The sequence below is a fragment of the Schistocerca serialis genome, chromosome 9 (assembly GCF_023864345.2).
Source record: "Schistocerca serialis cubense isolate TAMUIC-IGC-003099 chromosome 9, iqSchSeri2.2, whole genome shotgun sequence".
In the NCBI taxonomy this organism is placed as follows: domain Eukaryota; kingdom Metazoa; phylum Arthropoda; class Insecta; order Orthoptera; family Acrididae; genus Schistocerca; species Schistocerca serialis.
In genome coordinates, this window is record NC_064646.1 from 27,716,661 (window position 1) to 27,733,161 (window position 16,501).

The following is a 16,501-nucleotide window of genomic DNA, read 5'->3' on the forward strand; positions in this document are numbered from 1 at the left end:
GGCGCCGTTCGGAGAGGAGCTCAGAGATGGCGCATCGTGCTGAACGCGACGCTGAAGCGAAGGGAGTGGCCCCCATCCGGATCCCCAACCGAGATGGACCGGCTGTGTGGCCCGGAAGCCGAGGTGGCTGATTTCCTGCGACCAGAAGACGAGTGCAGAGTGGCCGATCGCCGCCAGGCGGAGCTTGCTCCGTCGGCGGTCCCGTCCGACCCTCTGTTCACGACGGACCGGCCAGTGATGAACCAGGGGGAGGAAGGAAAGCAGATGAGGCGGCGGCGTTCTGCGGCCAATGCCTCGGCAGAAGTCGCCGCCCGGTTATACCGGCGGATACGGCCTGTTCGCTACCTGCGACGTCTCGCTCCGGGACGACGACGGATGATGAAGACGCAAGACGCAAAAGCATCGGGTTGCTGTTATGCGACTTCGACCTCGGTCGAGGGAGCTAGTTTCGAGGAGAGTCGCCGGCTGTGAGGTAATACATTACCGGCGGCCACACCCTGTCCACAAACCTACAGCAACACGTTCCCAGAAAGGGAACAAAGAAAAAAAGCAGAAGCATACCATTACTACCATAGGAGGCATGCTGTGGCGTTCCCTGTTTTATTCAGTGGTTTGGTATTTAACTAATTTGTAAATGAAAATTATAATCTTATTTCATTACCATGAGTAATTACCAAATAATTTTTTCCCAGCTAAAGATTTGCCCAAGTTGCTAAAGAAATCCAAGTCAACTTTGTGTTAAAGTGTTGTCTGTAAGCTGTGTAAGTGTCACTAAATCACAGTTCATACAACAGATTCTATACAACTATTGATTTGATGGAAACAGTTATCTTCAGCAAAATGATCATTAAAACCACCGAATATCAGCCGCGCACAATACTGACGTATGTTACCTGAAACAATATTCTTCGCAACTCGTGCGTAATTAATTTCGGCTCCATACATCAGCAAGAAAAGTTTGTTATATGGATCGTGCTATGACCACTGTTTTTAATGAAGCAATCTGATTCGAATTATTTTCATTGAAATAAGTTCGGGACCACCGGTGCACATTTATTTTTACACAATTTTATTACCTTCGGCATTTATGTCTGCAGAGTTGCGTAATTTGAATTTGCCGCTGAGATAATTGTTAAGATGGCGGCAGACAACTGTTAGAGGCTTTCTATTGTTAGAGTAAATTTTCTTTTTAATAGGATAACTATTTGAAATGCTTATTAAACTTTACTTTCATATTGTGCACTATTTAGACTAATTATCATCAAGCAAAGCTTTGATTTTTTCCTAAGGAAAACACAGATAAAAACGCGATATAAATCGCTATCGTCAATGGCTGCACTCCTTGCAGCGGAAAGAAATAATTAACACAGTTAATGCTTATTGAGATAGGAATTAGAGTTACAAATAGTTATTCACTCATATTTATAATAATAATGAACTCTATTCTCAAGTAATAATTAATAAATAATTACAATTTCTTAGCAGACCTCAGTTTGATATGCGTCTTGCGTCCGCAACCTACAAAAGCCAACCAACAAAAAGGTAAAAACAAACGAAGACAAACGCAGATCATAAAAGGAATTTACAATTATCATTGTCTTTGTATGATACACATCGATCATCCTCTCTCAAAACTCCGCCATCTCACTCCCCATATCCACCACTGCTGGCGACTCACCTCCAACTGCGCAACGCTACGCGCTGTTAACATCCATTTGCCCAACACTACAATAGCGAACAACAATGCAAACCCAGCCACAGACTGCACACAGCACAGCCAGTGATTTTCAAACAATGTTCTACGTGGCGTTACCAATATAAAAACCTAAACAGCCTACTTACATTGTTTATGCAGCCAATAGAAGGCTGCGTGCTGCCTTATTATCAAGTCTAGTGGACATAGACCCATGTTTACCAACAGTGCATCTGTGGGACCAGTGTCCCACATTCCTCTGTATTCGCCTGACAGCAGCGGCAGGCAGCACCAGAGCTAAGCTGTGGGCCCACACGCTGGATGCGTGCCCTTCTATTGGAGCCAATCTACTGTTATGGTAAACAGTTATTGCCTTTGGCGGTAAATGGATTCTTCTTTGTCCAACTGATATTACTTTGTTCAACAGAGCTAAGGACTTAGTCGTCATTTGCTCGATATGCGGAATGAAGCTCCATGTCTCATCTAGACATACACCAAAGTAACGGGCATATCTCTGTCGTGATACTTTTTTTTTTTTTTTTTTTTGTCATCAGTCTACTGACTGGTTTGATGCGGCCCGCCACGAATTCCTTTCCTGTGCTAACCTCTTCATCTCAGAGTAGCACTTGCAACCTACGTCCTCAATTATTTGCTTGACGTATTCCAATCTCTGTCTTCCTCTGCAGTTTTTGCCCTCTACAGCTCCCTCTAGTACCATGGAAGTCATTCCCTCATGTCTTAGCAGATGTCCTATCATCCTGTCCCTTCTCATTATCAGTGTTTTCCACATATTCCTTTCCTCTCCGATTCTGCGTAGAACCGCCTCATTCCTTACCTTATCAGTCCACCTAATTTTCAACATTCGTCTTTAGCACCACATCTCAAATGCTTCGATTCTCTTCTGTTCCGGTTTTCCCACCGTCCATGTTTCACTACCATACAATGCTGTACTCCATACGTACATCCACAGAAATTTCTTCCTCAAATTAAGGCCGGTATTTGATATTAGTAGACTTCTCTTGGCCAGTAACGCCTTTCTGCCATAGCGAGTCTGCTTATGATGTCCTCCTTGCTCCGTCCGTCATTGGTTATTTAACTGCAGAATTCCTTAACTTCATTGACTTCGTGACCATCAATCCTGATGTTAAGATAGTCGCTGTTCTCATTTCTACTACTTCTCATTACCTTCGTCTTTCTCCGATTTACTCTCAAACCATACTGTGTACTCATTAGACTGTTCATTCCGTTCAGCAGATCATTTAATTCTTCTTCACTTTCACTCAGGATAGCAATGTCAACAGCGAATCGTATCACTGATATCCTTTCGCCTTGTATTTCAGTTCCACTCCTGAACCTTTCTTTTATTTCCATCATTGCTTCCTCGATGTACAGATTGAAGAGTAGGGGCGAAAGGCTACAGCCTTGTCTTACACCCTTCTTAATACGAGCGCTTCGTTCTTGATCGTCCACTCTTATTATTCCCTCTTGGTTGTTGTACATATTGTATATGACCCGTCTCTCCCTACAGCTTACTCCTACTTTTTTCAGAATCTCGAACAGCCTGCACCATTTTATACTGTCGAACGCTTTTTACAGGTCGACAAATCCTATGAAAGTGTCTTAATTTTTCTTTAGCCTTGCTTCCATTATTATCCGTAACGTCAGAATTGCCCCTCTCGTCCCTTTACTTTTCCTAAAGCTAAACTGATCGTCACCTGGCGCATTCTCAATTTTGTTTTCCATTCTTCTGTATATTATTCTTGTAAGCAGCTTCGATGCATGAGCTGTTAAGCTGATTGTGCGATAATTCTCGCACTTGTCAGCTCTTGCCGTCTTCGGAATTGTGTGGATGATGCTTTTCTGAAAGTCAGATGGTATGTCGCCAGACTCATATATTCTACACACCAACGTGAATAGTCGTTTTGTTGCCACTTCCCCCAATGATTTTAGAAATTATGATGGAATGTTATCTATCCCTTCTGCCTTATTTGACCCTAAGTCCTCCAAAGCTCTTTTATATTCCGATTCTAATACTGGATACCCTATCTCTTCTAAATCGACTCCTGTTTCTTCTTCTATCAGATTAGACAAATCTTCACCCTCATAGAGGCTTTCAATGTATTCTTTCCACCTATTTGCTCTCTCCTCTGCATTTAACAGTGGAATTCCCGTTGCACTCTTAATGTTACCACCGTTGCTTTTAATGTTACCAAAGGTTGTTTTGACTTTCCTGTATGCTGAGTCTGTTCTTCCGACAATCATACCTTTTTCGATGTCTTCACATTTTTCCTGCAGCCATTTCGTCTTAGCTTCCCTGCACTTCCTATTTATTTCATTCCTCAGCAACTTGTATCTCTGTATTCCTGATTTTCCCGGAACATGTTTGTACTTCCTCCTTTCATCAATCAGCTGAAGTATTTCTTCTGTTACCCATGGTTTCTTCGCTGCTACCTTCTTTGTACCTACGTTTTCCTTCCCAATTTCTGTGATGGCCCTTTTTAGGTATGTCCATTCCTCTTCAACTTTACTGTCTACTGCGCTATTCCTTAATGCTGTATCTATAGCGTTAGAGAACTTCAAACGTATCTCGTCATTCCTTAGTACTTCCGTATCCCAATTCTTTGCGTATTGATTCTTCCCGACTAATGTCTTGAACTTCAGCCTACTCTTCATCACTACTATATTGTGATCTGAGTCTATATCTGCTCCTGGGTACGCCTTACAATCCACTATCTGATTTCGGAAAATCTGTCTGACCATGATGTAATCTAATTGAAATCTTCCCGTATGTTTCGGCCTTTTCCAAGTATTCCTCCTCCTCTTGTGATTCTTGAACAGGGTATTCGCTATTACTAGCTGAAACTTGTTACAGAACTCAATTAGTCTTTCTCCTCTTTCATTCCTTGTCCCAAGCCCATATTCTCCTGTAACCTTTTCTTCTACTCTTTCCCCTACAACTGCATTCCAGTCGCCCATGACTATTAGATTTTCGTCCCCCTTTACATACTGCATTACCCTTTCAATATCCTCATACACTTTCTCTATCTGTTCATCTTCAGCTTGCGACGTCGGCATGTATACCTGAACTATCGTTGTCGGTGTTGGTCTGCTGTCGATTCTGATTACAACAACCCGGTCACTGAACTGTTCACAGTAACACACCCTATGCCCTGCCTTCCTATTCATAACGAATCCTACACCTGTCATACCATTTTCTGCTGCTGTTGATATTACCCGATACTCATCTGACCAGAAATCCTTGTCTTCCTTCCACTTCACTTCACTGACCCCTACTATATCTAGATTGAGCCTTTGCATTTCCCTTTTCAGATTTTGTAGTTTCCCTACCACGTTCAAGCTTCTGACATTCCACACCCCGACTCGCAGAACGTCATCCTTTCGTAGATTATTCAATCTTTTTCTCATGGTAACCTCCCCCTTGCCAGTCCCGTCCCGGAGATCCGAATGGGGGACTATTCCGGAATCTTTTGCCAATGGAGAGATCATCATGACACTTCTTCAATTACAGGCCACATGTCCTGTGGATACACGTTACGTGTCTTTAATGCAGTGGTTTCCATTGCCTTCTGCATCCTCATGTCGTTGATCACTGCTGATTCTTCCTCCTTTAGGGGCAATTTCCCACCCCTAGGACAAGAGAGTGCCCTGAACCTCTATCCGCTCCTCCGCCCTCTTTGACAAGGCCGTTGGCAGAATGAGGCAGACTTCTTAAGCCGAAGTCTTTGGTCGCCAATGCTGATTATTTATCAAAATTTAGGCAGTGGCGGGGATCGAAACCGGGACCGAAGACGATTTCATTATGAATCAAAGACGCTACCCCTAGACCACGGGTACAACTATGCTATCTGGCCATTAATTCTGACTGTTGGGTCCGTATTTAACGTGCCTTTCAAGAGCATATATAGTGACTTCGGTGGCGCAATAGACATTTTAGTCTTCTGACACCAATCTGTTAGCAGTCCAATAGCCAGTCGCGAGGGATTTTCAATCACATTACGAGTGTCACCTTCTACTAGGATTACGAGATCATGCGCATATGCAACGAAGCCCAGAACAGTAGTATCTCACTGCAAGACATTCAGCAGGGTTTCCAAGATGATATCCCCAAAAAATGGGACCACACACAGATCCCTGGGGATAACCCCGGGATATTCTTTTAGTTACAACGGGTCCAGTTCTTCCATCACAGTGGGCCTCTAGACAACCATATAGCCGTTGCGGGCACCCGATCTCTCTAACGCGAGAGAAGAGTGCTGGCCACCACAGGTTATCGAAGGCCCCTGACATGTCTAACATTACACCTAGAACATACCTTGATGTGGCTGAGTGAACAACCCGACAAACCTCGTTGATCGCATCCTGAGTGGAGAGACCCTTCCAGAAGCCGAACCGCCTATCACTCACACCGTGCAGAGCCCTGTGACCCAAGAGTCGGTCAGCCAGCAACTTCTCAAAAGCTTTGCCCATCACATCCAGGGGGCAAATAGGCCGATAGGATTTCGGCATCGTTGTATCCTTGTCAGGGCCCTTCTTGATAATTATCACTGCAGTCGTTTTCCATTTAAGTGGACAGTAGCCCTTCTGTAGACAGATGTTGTAAATACGACTTAGTGCCGGGGCGACCAAGTGTGTAAGTCTCTGTAAGATCTCCACAGGGATGCCGTCAGGACCAGGTGCCTTCCTTCTTCAAGAGGTGTAGATGGCTGCTTCAACCTCTTCTGCAGAGGCAGGGTAAACATTTATGTCACTGATATATTGATTCGAGATCGCCTGACGCATTTCCCGCTGCTCGTACGAATCCTGCTCTTCGATGTCACCTGGCAGCAGCGTCTCCAACAACAGTCTTCCTGTTTCTTTCCAGTACCTGGTCGTGCCACCATCCCCGGCACGTAGTGTGGACAGCATCATTGGTGATCTAATTTTCTCCAATACAATTTTGTAAGTAACTCCTCAAGGGCCTGTTCCAAGCTGATCATTCACAGATTTTTCCCAGGACTGGCGCCTTATACTATGCAACTGATCCTTGTATCTCTGCTTGAGACGACGATAAATACGCAGGTGAGATTGTCGTTCGTCGTGGGCAAAGCTTCTTTGATAGTTGCTTCGCGCCCTCCCAACCGACCGCTTGAGCACAGTCAGTTCAGGGGTCGACGGGGTGGACTCCCTGCAGATGTATCTCGCAATTCGAGGTAAAGCCCTTGTGATAGCTGTCTGCACACACCTCACAAGCTCCTCCACAGTTTCATCAATGTTCTCTATGTCCTCTGTGGACTCCAGAAGACTGAACACCTGCACAAGTTGGTCCCAGTCTGTCCGAGCAGAATTAAACCATTCCATCCACTCACCTGGCACATCTGCCAAAGTTGTCGCTATTTCAAATGTTATGCAGTTGTGATCAGTGACGGTTACATGTTCTCTTACTTGCCAGTTATGGACGTGAGGTGCTTCCCTCTCGATTGCAAGTGTCACATCAATATTCGACGTTGCACCTGCCCTCCCTGAACAGGTTGGGGGATACCCCGGCAAGATTAGCAAATGCATGTGCATTTCCATTATCAAATTAACAAGCTCCGCACCCCTAACGTGCTGCACATCACTATGCGAGAGTGGTGTAACCTCCCCCTCACTTTTCGACTTTAATGACAGTAAAAATTAAACCACGTGTACCTAATGGATATTTGGGAAAAGCAATCGTCACCGAAGGGGTAAAGTTAATAAAGAAAGTAAATGTTTGGTCGTTACATTAACAATTAATTGGTGTTAATTAGATATTTGAGATTTGAGGAAAATTACGGTCGCCAGTCCTATGGACAACTACTATAATAACTGAAAATGAAAGGTTAATGTACATGTAATGAGCACTAAAACCGTGGCAACTGAAGGTCGACACGTGTTGTGTGAAAATTGAATGTTTGTTAGAAGTAGTAAATTTCACTACACTCCGACTTAATTTAGCAAAAGAATTAAAAAAACTGGAAAATTGAAAGTTAATTCAGTGGCTGAAATTAATTGTGAACTTTGTTTCTAAAGCACTACGAAAATCAATAAAATAAGGTTAGTATTGGGGTACCTCAACAAACATTTCAAAAGCTACCTGAATCTACGCAATTTAGAAATAAGAGACTTAACTTTGAACTTGAATTAAATGATTCTGAACAATTAACAATAGTAAAATTTAGTACGTACCAAGCTCAGCTGCAGTCACAGGTAAGCTAAATTATGGTAACAAAACTCGCACTGTTAATTTGTGCTTGTGTAATCTAAATATAGCAGGAAGCTATGAATACCTTAACTGAACTTTGAAATTAAATTACTTGTAAGTGCTGCATCTTTTCCAGTCAGTACACACGTCAATTTTATTAATGTACTATATACCTAATATGTTTTAGAACAGTTAATCTAATTCTGAAGACGACACTCATAGTAGCGTCGAAACCTGGTCAATTTTGACTTAATATTTGTGACCGAGGGCTTATTTGTTCCAATATAAAATGGAATGATATTACTTTAATGCAGGCGTTTGAATTTCAACGACACTCGAATTGATTTCGGAAAAGGAAGGGACCCTGCTTGGTAATGGAATTGGGACAATGAGCAACTAAGGTTCATGCTAAGTTGCTGTATTTTAGTGTGCTAATGGAATAGTTTGAAAAGCTGAGGTCTGCCATACAGTTCTAAAAATTTATGTGCTTTCAGTCTTCCTTGTTGGTTGATTGACGGTTTGAAGTCGTCGATCGAGGAGGTGGCGACCGACAATCACTCATGTCGGCCGTAGCTGTTGCAGAAGCTGGGTGTTGACGCACCTTCTTCTCGACACGGTCACCTGGCGAAACAGGTTCTTGATGTGTGCCAGCTAATGTTTCCCGTCCGCGACACCGTGTCAGAAACTGTCATAGCAAGTCGAGCGCAATTACATGCTGCCAAACCCCGGAAGCGTGGCCACTCGCGGGAGTGTCGCTCACACACACTTGCTCCACCACCCTACTCCAGCCAGACTCCGCTCTGCCCGCACTCCACGCGGCGGAGTTAACACTACCCAAGATCTTAAACAGTTTCGTTCTCCACACGAACTATCGATGTAACCGTTCGATAGCATAGTTTTCCCTAGGCAAGACCCAGTGTAAAAATGCAAATAATATTTACAAAGCAAACCAATTATACATCGACAAAAATGCATAAATATATATATATACAAATAGTAAAACAATTACAATATATAAAGACACGGAAATGTCATATCTTCAGGTAACAAAATAAGGAAAAAAATTATAGTACAATAGATGGAAATAGGAGGATATGCATTTCCAGCATTACAGTGGGGATTTGGCATTAGCATCCATAGCTACAATTATAACCTGCCTGGCAAAAATTCTTAATATCCAATGGAACTGATCAATATAAATCTTGATGTCATGCCTGAATTGACAGCAAACATCTACAATGTATAGACTGTAAGACAACAAATTAAATTTTACAACTGTAATGTGCTCGGTATAGAATTGACTTATTTTCGTAGTTTTTATAGTTTTGTTCAATATTATTATTGCACTCATTGGGAAACAATTGTGCTGTTGCGGGAAAACCAGGGACTCGAGCCGCACACGAGTTCGGTTCTTGTATCACAAGGACATCTATTCGATCTTCTTCTGCAAGTTTCCTTAGTGCATGTGCAACCATCTGGCTGCGCATTGCATTGACTTGTTCCATTTTAAAAATCGCGACAATCGGTTCTTTGTATGAGTCTATCTAGAAACATTTTGTAGGTTGGACAATCTTTAGGTCCACCACACTTGCGGCCCCTTTTACTGCGTGGTACAGATACGGCCGCTTTGTCCTTATTAGGACAGTCTTTCCTAGTATGTCCAGACAGACCACAGTGGCCCCATATGATATTAGGTTCCGCACAATACTTTTTAGTGTGACTAATATCCTGGCATCTGGTACAACGTGGTACTGCCAGGTAGTCTTTAATGTTCAGTGCGGAATAGCCAACATACAACCGGCCAGGTCTCGTTAGTACTTTCCATAAGTTAGGTGAGACTTCCACCACATGGTAAACTGTCAACTTCTCACGGCGACCTACTTTAAAACGTAACTTAAACTGTTCATCAGATTCTCCTCTCGTAATTGACATATGAAAATTCTGCGTGCATATTGCGTCTACCAAGCTGTCCGCTGTCATGAATGTGAAACGTCCCCTTTGAACAATTTATATATGACTGCTTAAACTGACACACAATATTTTGTTAGCGCAACGCAATCTGACTTTCAAAATTCCCTACAAAAGAATGGCCCTGACTAACATTAAACTATACCTTTCACAAATCACTTACCTCACAAAAATCTTCGCTGCTCAAGCTACTGCAATACAGCGAGCGCCACTACTGCCAGCTAAATAAAAGATTCAAACTACTGAAGGCACTAACTACTGATAGGGATAGTTAGCAAATGAAAGATATTAATAGAGAACAAACAATGTATTTACCTTGATATCATCAAATACAAATATAGCAGTTCATGACAAATTTCAAAACTCCGCCATCTCTCTCCCCACATCCACCACTGCTGGCGGCTCACCTCCAACTGCGCAACGCTACGCGCTGTTCACATCCAGCTGCCGCTGCCCAACACTACAATGGCTGACAACAATGCAAACTAGCCACAGACTGCACACAGCACAACCAGTGATTTTCATACAGAGGTGGCGTTACCAATAAAAATCCTAAACAGCCTACTTACATAGAGAAAACATAAACAGCCTACTTACAAATGTAGTAACGTCATACAAACACATCAAAGGTCGACGCTTACGTCGAGGTTCGCACTTAACTTTGTTACTTAACTGTTGATTACTTTTCGCTGTCCTCTTGTGAGGCCGTTTGTAATATCAGCACATTCTTCGCAGTGCGAACACTGTTGATCTTTATTTTATCTTTCTTGGGATCAACCCACTTCTCGAAAGCTGACTTTACAGCCTTAATGTCCTCACCATGTTTAGCTTTTATTGTTGTAACTGCGACCAGGACGGTCGCGCGGTTTGAATGACGGAAAGCGCGGCGGGACCCACGGAGAGGCCCGCGAACAACACAACGGGGGAGGACGGACGCTACCAACGAAGGACAGAACGAACAACAAGAAGATCGAACAACGGAGTCACAAGGAAATCTAACAAACACGTCCACTCGTACACATAACAAGTAAGTAAGTCAGCTGTCTAATGCGAGGTGACGTGTCCACAGACGTACGCGAGCTGCCTGAGCTTTTTTTTTTTTTCGTTTATTGTAATTTTAATCACCTATACAGGCGGGCTGTCAGCAGCATAGTACGCTGCTCTTCAGCCTTAAGTGGAACAATAACATGACATAGAGGTGATACAGAGGATACAAAAAAACGGCGGGCAAAAAAAAATGGAGATACAAAAAAACAATAAACATGAAGCTGTTCACGCTGGACGATAAAAACACTAACACTTGTTGACACAGCGCACAAAACACGGAGGACGGCGACGGCACATGTGAACAGTGGAGTTGGAACTGCGAAAGAACGCGAAACACAAAACGAAGCACACACACGAGACACCGATGGCGATGATCTCCGGCGCGCGAATGTTCACTATGCGTGTGCGAGTCCGGGGACCTGCCAAGGGAGGAGGTGGAAGGGGAGTGGGAGACCGAGAGGGGAGAGCAGAGATGCCACGGGAGGGGAGATAGGGGGGAGGGAGGAAGGGGGAGGGGAAACCCGGTGGAAGAGGGGTGGAGGGAGGGGACGGGGGAAAAGGAATGAGAAGGGAAGGGAAGAGAAGCGAGGGAGGGTGCCGAAAGGAAAGGACACCGGAAGTGGGGGGTGGGGCAGGGTCAAAGTTGATAGGAGGGGTAGATGGAGGGGAGGAGGACATCATCAGGGAGGGGGAGCTGGCGGAAGCCACCTTGGGAAAGGGTAAGGAGGGTGGAGAGATGGAGACCGGGTGGGACGTGGGAATACAGGCGCGGCAGCGGGCGGGGGTGAGAGAGGATCGGGGAGATGAGCGGGTGAGGAGGATCGAGTTTACGGGAGGTGTACAGGATCCATATCCTTTCAAGGAAAAGGAGGAGGTGGGGGAAGGGGATGAGATCGTACAGGATCCGCGTAGGGGAGGGGAGACGGATGCGATAGGCGAGGCGGAGAGCATGGTGTTCAAGGATTTGGAGGGATTTATAAAAGATAGGGGGGCGGAGATCCAAGCCAGATGGGCATAACAAAGGATGGGGCAGATGAGGGATTTATATGTGTGAAGGATGGTGGAGGGGTCCAGACCCCACGTACCGCCGGAGAGGAGCTTGAGGAGACTGAGTCGGGAGCGTGCCTTGGCTTGGATTGCCCAGAGGTGGGGAGTCCAGGAGAGGCGACGGTCGAGGGTGACGCCAAGGTACTTAAGGGTGGGAGTGAGGGTGATAGGACGGCCATAGATGGAGATGTAGAAATCAAGGAGGCGGAAGGAAGGGGTGGTGTTGCCTACAATGATCGCCTGGGTTTTGGAGGGATGCTGCCTGAGCGAGAGGCAGGCGCTTAAGTATTCTATCGGGGGCGCCGCTATTGGCCGCTGGAGCCACGTGTTCGACTGTGGCGCCCGCACACTAAAAGCGGGCCAGGAGACGTGCGCCGCCACAGCTTACGGCGCGATGGTGCAGAGAGCTTTTGGGGTCTTCGACGTCCATGACGTCTGGCGCGGATTCAAATTCCGAGGCGCGCGGTACCAGATGTATGAACACTGTAGGCGTTACTTTCCTCATGTTCTCTTGTATTGTTTCTTTTGCTGTCGGTGCCTGGGCCACTGGGGCTCTCGCAACCACAGTGTAAGTCCGAGCCGGTTGACTTCTGATTCTTTCATTTTCTTTCTCTGATTCGGTTGCCCTACCTTCTAACTGAGAGTGGTCTATTGCCCATTTGTCTACAGAGTCTCTTATATGATTGACAGCGTTATTGCTTATCTTTCCATTCTTAATGCTCGAGTCCAACAGCCTTTGGAACCTCGATTGTCGTTCAGCGACAGAAATGTTCACTTCGTTTGGCACTTCGCCAGCGTCAAGCACATTATCACTCTTTTGATTGTCCGCCATCATAGTATACATAAGGGAGTGAAAAAATTTAGGCCCATCTCTTACCCCAGACCGGCCTCTCTGGCATGGAGGGAGACTATATGTAGCTCGCTCACCAGTCCCGCCCCTTGACCAACAGCTGTCAATATCTGAGCTGCTAGGTTTAGCACGCCGTGGGTACAGAGCATTAGCCCTTTTCAACAGCTGCATCAGCGAAGTTTTCACCCGCTCCCTTATCGGCGAATGCCACCCTCATTCCGGGAGAGCGGATTCACTCTCCGTCCTTCGCCACCTACTAGGCCAAGTTCCCACCAGAGGGTAACCCGTCAGAGGCGCTCGCCGCGGTGCCGGATCCAGATGTCGATGGCGTGGACACCACACTCGCAGCGTTCACGCACCTCGTGGTCAGCGCGGCTGGTGCAGCAACGCAGCACTGTAACAGTTCTGGTACTAAATGTAACTGAGTTTTCACTTTTGATGCTAGTCAATTGTCAGGATGAGCATTCTAAAGCATTATGTCAGGGTGAAAATACTAGATAAATTAATTTTTCTCTCTTAACAACATGTGGGCAGGGTGGGTTCTTCCTTGGCTCGGGTATGAGGTAGAATGAAACAGCATTTTTACATAAGATAACTTTTATTGAAAGTTTCGTACAACTGTATCTTACTGTTTGTTCTGGTTCAGAGAACGGCAGCTGTGTCGTTTGCGAAGCCTTCTGCTGTGGCAGCGGCGGTGGCGTCTGATTACGCGTAGCGGTGTGTATCTCGTGTCGCCGTCTCGCCCAGCTGACTGGAGACGCGCAGCGCGAGGTGGCCCGTTTAATTATTGCGAGCGAAGTCGTGCATCGGATGGTGATACCTCAGATGTGGCGTCCCAGTGTTTCTCTTCTATAAGCGGCCGCGTGTGTTGCGCGTCGGCCAGCGGAGCGTCGCGGCGGGGGAAGACCAGTGTCCTGGACTCGAACAACGGACTCCCGCTTGCCAGTCTTCGGCTGTCAGATCTTGATCCCAGCTCACAGGTGACTGCTGATGTGAGGCCGTCTCCTTCCCGTTCTCACGAGTCACCTGGGCACGTAAAAATCAGACTTCAAATACCTTTTAACTTCTGTCTTCTGGCGCCGAAGCTGCTGCTTGCTATTCCATTACAGCGGCGGACTTGATGCGTCTGTGCATGATGCAGTCTCTTCTTGCATGACGGTCTTCAGCACCGAAACTGATTGAAAGCTACTGCTACTCTTCTCCTCTTCGTTCTTCTTCCTGTCTCGTCTCCCGTCTGTCGGGCCCACTGCGTCTCGCGTATTTATTCACTTCAGTTTACTGGAGGTGAACGACTTCAAGGTCATTGCCTCTTCTGTCACGTTGAGAAGCTTCTTGAAGAATCTTCTTAACGTCGGTCATTGGCTCTTGGAATGTAGGCGAGGGCCTTTGCTCACATGCGACAACTGAGAAACACGTGAGCCGGTCAGGCGATGCCCTGACGGCTGAATCGACAGTGCCCGCTTATGTGGAACTTGCTGACTTCACGGTCATTGTCTCTTCTGTTCTACTGTTCTGCCCGCTGTTTGCCAGTATGTAACTCTCTGAACTATACCAATTTTTTCATTTATATTCTAATTTCTACTTCACTTTGATTTCACTAATTTATTTACTTAAGTACCACTCAACAGCACAGACGTAAGAAGCCGCAGGATTTCTCCCGCTAGCTACTGCCGGACACCCTGCAGATGATGGAGAAGATCCAGCTGCTGCGAGAGTGGCGCGTCACCCGCCAGGCGGCGACGAAAAACCAGATCAACCGAGAGCGCCGCGCCATACAGTACGCGGTAGCGGAACACGGGACCAGGGACTGGGCTGGGAGGATAGCGACCCTGAACAGCGCAGACGTCGCTGCTTGGCAAGCAACCAAACAGTTCCTTCACAGGAGGCAACGAGTCCCGCCACAACACGTCGGACAGCGTGAAGTGGCCGAGCCTGACGCCAAAGCTGGGGTACCGGCCGATTCCTTCGATCCCAACTCCACTCTAGTTGAAGAAGAAGTAGGTAACGACCATATCCGAATGGTGGAAGATAGGCTCCGTGTATACATCGCGGCAGAAGACCCTGAGGACTTCATCGAACCCACAACGGAAGTAGAGGTTCAACGGGAGCTATTGCACCTCGACCCGCGCAATGCCGGTGGGTGCAATAACGTCGCTGGGGCAAAATATTGCTCCAGAAGTTGGACCATTACGGAATACGGGGAGTGATACGTCGTGGGATGGGAAAACTTAACCAAAACGTAAGGTGAGTAGAGCTCAAAGGCTGCTGGGAGTGAAAGTGTAGACCCAAATGAGGTTACAGTTTCAAACACTTTTCAGTTTTATTAAACGTTAAAAAACACTTGTTCTAACACAGTAAATTTTTTTAAACTGCAGGACTGAAGGGCCGCTGAACATTCACAACTGTATTGTCAGAATGGCAACCTTAAGATTCAACATAAGGAGACAAACACGGTCTGAAGGACTCAACACTTTTGATTAATTATTGACCAGTACAATAAGTTACTGAAAGGAATGACTTAAATCATTCGGCCAGAAGGGCTAATCAAATATCAGCACAAATGCTGTTTTGATAATGCTACAAGAATGCAAAACCAACAGTTCATTTACTTCGTCCAAAGGAGCAGTAAAGCCCAAAAGACGAATTCATATACTAAAGGTATATTTTATTTTTTAATGAAACAAGCTAACAAGATGAAATTAATAACCAAAACGGGGTAGTGACGTCGCCACTCGGCCTGAAGGACCTGAATATCAGTAGCAATAAATATTTGAGAATGGTTGAAGTTAGTGAGTTAGCACTTAAAACCAGCCCTTGCTCCTCATCACTAGGAAAAATTTACAATCAGCTGTGCTAGGATTACACGATTTAGGAATATGGCACAGACCAGCAGAACATCTAGAAGCTTCACCAACGTGGCGAATCGTCCACATAGGGCATAACAGCAACTCTCTATAACACATAAAATTAAAATTACTAAACATTGAAACATATAGTTCAAAATATAACGCCTACCTAGGCAGGAACTGTTAATGACGCCCACTGACCTTCGTAAATCTTCGACTTAGTAAATGTGACGGCCAGTACTAATAATACCACTCAATACATTTTAAAATACAAGATCGTAATTGCACTTGGGTCAGAATAAAATTTCAACCACAGATAATATTTTAGGTTCAGTTATTAAGGCACAGAGAGTTAACACTCTTTCCTAGTAATAGTTACACTTGACAATATAACAGCAGATCATTGAATTGGGATTTCGGACACGCCTGAACCTACTAAAATTGCGAAACACCATGGCACACGACCTTAGAGCAAAACACACCCGACGACACGGGCAGAAATTGAGTGAGACACATCAAGTCAAGAAATTCACACCGTTAGTCCGGAAGGCAGACAAGCATTCGGCGACAGGTTGCAACCAGCACCAACTAGAGTTACGTCAATCGCCCCAGTTCTGCCATAGCAACGCGGACACGCCGCGTCAACACGGTTGCTACGCCGAGCTTCCATATCACACAGCCCGTCTAGAACGACTACCGCCGTCCCCAGTACACACACTCGTAGCAATCACGTGCGTTCACAGGAAGTTATACCACCTTTCCTGCAACATTGCGCTGCCACACAACCGGAAACTAAACTCCCCGTCTCTCTCTGGCAGCAGCACTCG